Raw genomic sequence first — 6402 nt, 5'->3', positions numbered from 1 at the left:
GCTACAACATGTGTAACAACTACGGGTTCGTAGCTACTGCAACGTGAATTAATGTTAGGTGATCACACATAAAAAATATTCATATTGTAGTAGCTAAGATTTCATAGTTGCTACAATATATATTTAACATGGTCAAAAATATTCATGTTGTAGTAGCTAAAAAATTGTAACTATTATAATGTATATTCAATTTTGTTTATTTACCATTTCATATTGTAACAACTATGAAATTATAACTGCTATAAGATAAAATTTTTATGTGTGCCTTATAGCAACTATGGTTTTATAGCTGTTATAATTTGAATGGTAAGTGAATAGGATTGAATACACATTGTAGCAGCTACAATTTTGTAATTACTACAACGTGTATTCATTTCTGTTCACCGACCATTCATATTGTAATAGCTATGAAATCGTAACTGCTACAAGATAGATTTAACTTACTCACCTAACATTCACATTATAATAGTTATGAAATCGTAGCTACTACAATATGAATTTTTTAAAATAAGTTAAATATGCATTGTAGCAACTACAAAATCGTAATGACTACAACATAAATATTTTTGATGCGTGCTCACCTAACATTTACATTGTAACAGCTACGAAATCTTAGATGCTATAATATGTGTAGTAATTATGATTTCGTAATTGCTATTATGCGTCTGACTGGTTCAAAAATTAGAGTTTAGAGTTTAGACTGGAGATAATAGTACTAAACAGTATAAAATAATATTAGAGGATATTTTGATAATTGTACACAATTGAATACTAAAATGAAATGTCCTTTTGATAAAAAAATTAAAATGAAGCATCTTTTTTGATGATTTGAAAAATAAATGAGCACTCTTTTGACTAATAAGATAGGTCGAGCCCAGCAACAATCATTCATGGAAGGAGTATAAATTGCGTAGTAGAGGAGTTAAATTGCATAGCAGAGAAATGAAATTGTATAGCAGGGGAGTACGCAATTTACGACTATCTGACTACCCCAATATATTAGGACCGACCGACTATCCGACCGACTAATCCGACACCATTTACGTACGACTAGTGCTAAAGAAATATAGTAGATCTTTCATATCTATGTTTTTAATAACGTTGGATAATCGTCAGATAGTCGGTCGGATAGTCGATCGGACAGTTATATATATTTCTAATTTAGACGTTTTATTATATAAGTTGCACGCTTGTTCAATCTAACATAACGCATAGATTAATAGCGATCCCAGAATACAAAAATCAAGTTATTAACTTCAAGCTACACGAACAGAACAAACAAGTCGACATTACTGAGGATCAAGCTTGAAGACGAATACAAGAGTCAAGGATGGACTGACTTCTCAAAGCTCCTGCTTACTTCATTAATTATATTGATTTACAATTCATTTCATGTTGAAGGTAATGCTTATCTTGTCGATAGGAGAGAGAGTTGATAGACTTTGTTTTTTTTTTCTTAGGAGTTTATTCGGCTCTCCCTTTCTTCTCCAAAATCCTAACGCCATAAGATAACCCTCATAAACTGGAAACATGCATGCTATGAAATTAAAGTTCCATGCAACATGCATGAGGATTAAGTTTATTGATCTTGCGTGATATATATGTATGATTCATGGTATACAAACTAATTAATTAGTGAACAACCAGTGCAGCAATTCAAGTTGAGTATGTACAGTAAAATAATTAATGGTGCAAAATGGTTGGATCAAGCTTTTCAAAGCTTGGTAAACAAGATCTGGAGATACAAATTACAAGAACAGTTTTAGGAGATCTATAAGGACGTAATCATATGACAGATAGAAGAAAGAATTTTTTGATAAAAAAACCCTAACTGTGATAAAAGAAAATATATAATAACTACTACAAAAAAGGAGGTGAGCATTTAGATCTAGAAGGAAAGAAAAGAAACGATATATCCCTTGAGAATATCTAATGACAGTATAAAGCTGTAACCTTTTCCAGCTCAAAAAAACTTGTCAGAAAAGAAGAAAAAGAGCAAGAGATAGCTAGATATGGTCAAGAAACATCATCATAACACCAATGATTAGTAATCTCGTAATCATAATATAAACAAGCTAAGGAAACGAGTTAGTAGTTATCATGCATCATCAACTAAAGTAACTAATGCAAAAAACAAAAGATCAAAAGAACCTGAGAACAGACGTGTATATATATATATATATACATGTGGAAGCAAAGATTGGGGGGAATGAAGCCTGGTCCGAGATCTTGATCAAACTAGAGTAAGAGATGCCCCGAGCCAGACAACATTCCCCTCAAAGCAAAAGCTTCCTCTCTCACTTTCCTTTCCTTTCCTTCTACTTATTCCTAATTGAGAGAGTGGATGATGAGTGCTGCATGATAGGTGAAATGATTACATTACAAAGAGAGTAGATGGTGTTGGTGTGTTTGGGAAGATGGGAAGTTAAAGAGCAATAAAGAGAGGGGTGAGACTTGGGAGGGGCGAAGAAGACAAAGTTAATAAAGATCTACAGCTGCGTTTTAGTTCCGTTCATTGACCACGAGGGAGATTTATTGCGTCTAATCCTTGAGATGTGGGAAACAGATTCATGGACTGCATGCGTCAATAAAAGCCTGCAGCAAATGGGCAGATATATCTGGGAATTGGTCTGCCCCAAGTCAAGTTTAATTACTAATTAAGTTAGAGTTGATAAAGAAAAAATATGTATGTTATCATCCATGCTTCTGTAGATCGAGGTGCCATACTCTCTTCTCCAAACTATTGGATTTTTGTCAAACAATGAAAAGCTGACGAGAAATTTAATATTGTAGGATCTACTGTGGCTTTAATAGATTGAATAGATTTCACACCCAAATTTAATTTCAAACATAAACACACACAAAATAAGAATTAGTAACTTTAGGATATGCACAATGAGATATAATGTAGTTTGAAAACTCTGCTCCTATTTTATATATTATGACTTGCTGAATCGAAGGAGAAGATTGAAAAAGGGACTTTTATTATAGCAATAATAGACTTGTACAAAAGTATTCAAGCATACTACAATCACTGAAGATTTTATTACAACTTAAAAACTCTTGAAACTCTCAATGCATGGACGAGATTGATAACATGACTAAATCTAATCCTAATAAATTTTTCTAAAAAACTAAACTTTTTAGTTTATCTAATACAAAATTTAATTGACTTTTCTAAAATTTATCCTAATAAAACTCTAATTATCTCTACTTTATTCAGAAAATTCTAGTTAATCTGTTCTAAAATTTATTCTAACAAAACTCTAATTATCTCATAAAATATGGAGAGAGAGTCAGTGATTTTTTAACACTCTCCCTCACCAACTACTCTCTCGAGCCATGTAGAGACTCTTAGGAAAAATGAAAGAGATAGGGAAGGCTCGAACTATAAAGATAATGGTAGGGGGCTCCTGGTAGAGCCACTGGCCTAGTGGACATGCCGATAACGCGCACTTCCTATAGAGCAACATGAGGGCAACCCCCCTGTGTGTGGCATACGGTCCGACATGGTCGTTCATGATGATATTTTTTCCCCTCAAGCCACTTGCCTAGTAGACATGCCAACGGCGCGCACATCCTATAGAGCGGGACGGGGGCAACCCTCGGTGCGTGGCATACGATCCGACATGACCATTCATGATGATATTTTTTTCCCTCGAGCCACTTGCCTAGCGGACATACTGACGACGCCCACATCCTATAGAGCATCACAGGGGCAACCCCTGGTGCGTGGCATACAGTCCGACATGACCGTTCATAATGACATTTTTTCCCCTCTAGCCACTTGCCTAGCAGACATGCCGACGGCGCGCACATCCTATAGAGTGTCACGAGGTCAACCCCTAGTGCGTGGCATATGGTCCAACATGATCGTTCATGATGATATTTTTCTCCCTCGAGCCACTTGCCTAGCGGACATGCCGACGACGTGCATATCTTATAGAGCGGCACGGGAGCAACCCCCGGTGCATGACATACGGTCTGACATGACCGTTCATGATGACATTTTTCCCTCTTGAGCCACTTGCCTAGCGGACATGCTAGGGGGACTCTTGGTAGAGGGAGTTCGGACCCAGACCATAAGGATAATGGTAGGGGGACTCCTGGTAGAGAGAGTTCAGACCCGGACCATAAGGATAATGGTAAGGAGCTTCCAATGGTCCTTTGTTTAAGGGGAGGATTGTTGGTTGGGATACAATCAAAGTCCCACATTGGAAATATATGGAAAAATCATGAGTTTATAAGCTAGATGGAAGATATCTCAATTGGTATAAGACCTTTTGAGTTGAGTCCAAAAATAAAACCATGAGGATTTAGATCTAAAGTGGACAATATCATACCATTGTGGAGATATTTTGATTCCATCAGTACTAATATATTACATTTTTCTTTACAATCTAATCATCTTTATCATACTATCACTAACATATGTTCAAGCTTAGATTAAAGAACATGAATGAATTTTTGTGAGTATTAAGAGCACTTTGCTAGTCTCATACTTGCAATTTTATGTCTTGCGAGATGACCATTTCATTTATATGGACTTGTCCTATTTATTTTATTTATTTTTAGTTTGCATCAGGTATTCAACTTATGCTGATTAATTTTAAAAATGATTGATCCGACTCTACGAAAATTTTCATAGATTACCAAAGTAAATCGGGATGCGCTCACAGCGAATGACCCATCGACCTAGAATTCTTAGATTAACCATTCATTAAACAAAATTCATTCATTAATTCGTTAAAGTTGAGATTTGCGTTTGAGAAATTGAGGATCAACCCTACTTTAAAAAAATGATAAATCCCAATCAGTCTCATGGACTCAATCCCTGAGGGTGGCCGGCCCGGTCACGGAAGTTTTCCACCGACCACCAAGGTAAATCGGGAAGATCAACCCTACTTAGAATGCAAGTGTAGAGTAATGTATGAATAATTGGGACCTCTAGTGGCTTTATATTTGCAATTTAATTTTCGAGTGCCCATTAACATGAAATAACCATCTCACTGTGACGAAGGTAAAATAATCGAATACCGTTACACTGCTCAAATTGTAAATGTGAGAATTAGGAGCGAGTAAAAATTTGATTAAATTGAATAAATTAATTGAGTTGAATGAAAAATTCAAGTTTAGTTATTTTAAAATTTTAATTATTTAAAAAAAAAATCAATTAATTTAGTTAATTCGATTCGATTTCGATTTTAAAATGTGATGAAACCGAATAAATTGAATTAATCAAAATAGAAAAATAATTTATAAATTTTTAAATAAGAAAATTTATAAATCCTTAATTAATTGATAAATTTTTTAGAATATTAAAAAAAAATTAATTATTTTAGTTAATTCGGTTGAAAATCAAATTAATTGATATTTTATCGGTTCGATTTGCTTGCTTTTTATTTGAAAATTCAATCGGTTCAGTTAGTTCTAAAAATTTAATTTAATTCAATTTTGATTAATTCGATTCGATTCAATTTTAATCGAATATTCAACCCTTGTGAAAACATACACGAGATCATAGGACCTCTAGAATAGTTAGTTCCTCCTTAACAGACATACACTATTAAAATTGCAAGTGCATGGACATTTATAAGTTCCTGGGATGTCTAGATGTTCATTAGTAGTTTCATACTCTCACTTTGATTTATTTAGATCTTTAGTGCATTCTTTTGCCTCACACATGAATTGGGACATGTAAAGTTGTGTAAGGAAAGAAGATCATTTTGTACATAAAAATCAGTGTTAGATCGAATTGACTGATGAAATTATTCAGTCCAATAGAATGAATGAGGAAACTAAGAAAAAAGATATTATAAAATTAAGGGTCAGTTGTACATTCAACGTGTACAACTAGCTAAGTGCATGCCTGTAGTAGTTAAACTTCAATTTAAATATATATTTTAAAATTTTTACCAAACTTTGATTATTGTGGTTTTATCCTAAAAGTCTCTGTTCAGCGTCCTTCTAAGTTCGCCAAGCGTGGTGTTTAAATTTCGTTAAATTGACTTTACCTTGTAGATTCTTTAAATTTCGTTTGAATCAACTCGTACTTCTTCAATAAAAAAATGAAATATGTTACTTCAATAATTTCACGATTATCTATAAAAAAAATAAATAAGAAAATTATAATTGACCATGATGAAGGAAGACATTATCTTGACTTTGTCAAGATTCGATCTTTATCTATTTCAATAAATCTGTCCTATCATAACCAATTCAATTATGTCTCACAAACTTAATCAGCTAATCCATTCCTCTCTCTATGAATATTTTAATATTAATTCTAAACTCTTAATTATGTAATAAACATTAATTTATAATATCACATTTTACCCATTTGCAAAATGTCTTACAATTTGCGATATCTATCTATCTGTTTAGCGCCGCCGCCGCCGCCGC

This window comes from Curcuma longa, chromosome 16 (genome assembly GCF_044706935.1).
Source record: "Curcuma longa cultivar G26 ecotype Majalengka, Jawa Barat chromosome 16, ITB_CL_G26_1.1, whole genome shotgun sequence".
Classification (NCBI taxonomy): Eukaryota; Viridiplantae; Streptophyta; class Magnoliopsida; order Zingiberales; family Zingiberaceae; genus Curcuma; species Curcuma longa.
Note: the sequence above shows the minus strand (reverse complement) of the source record.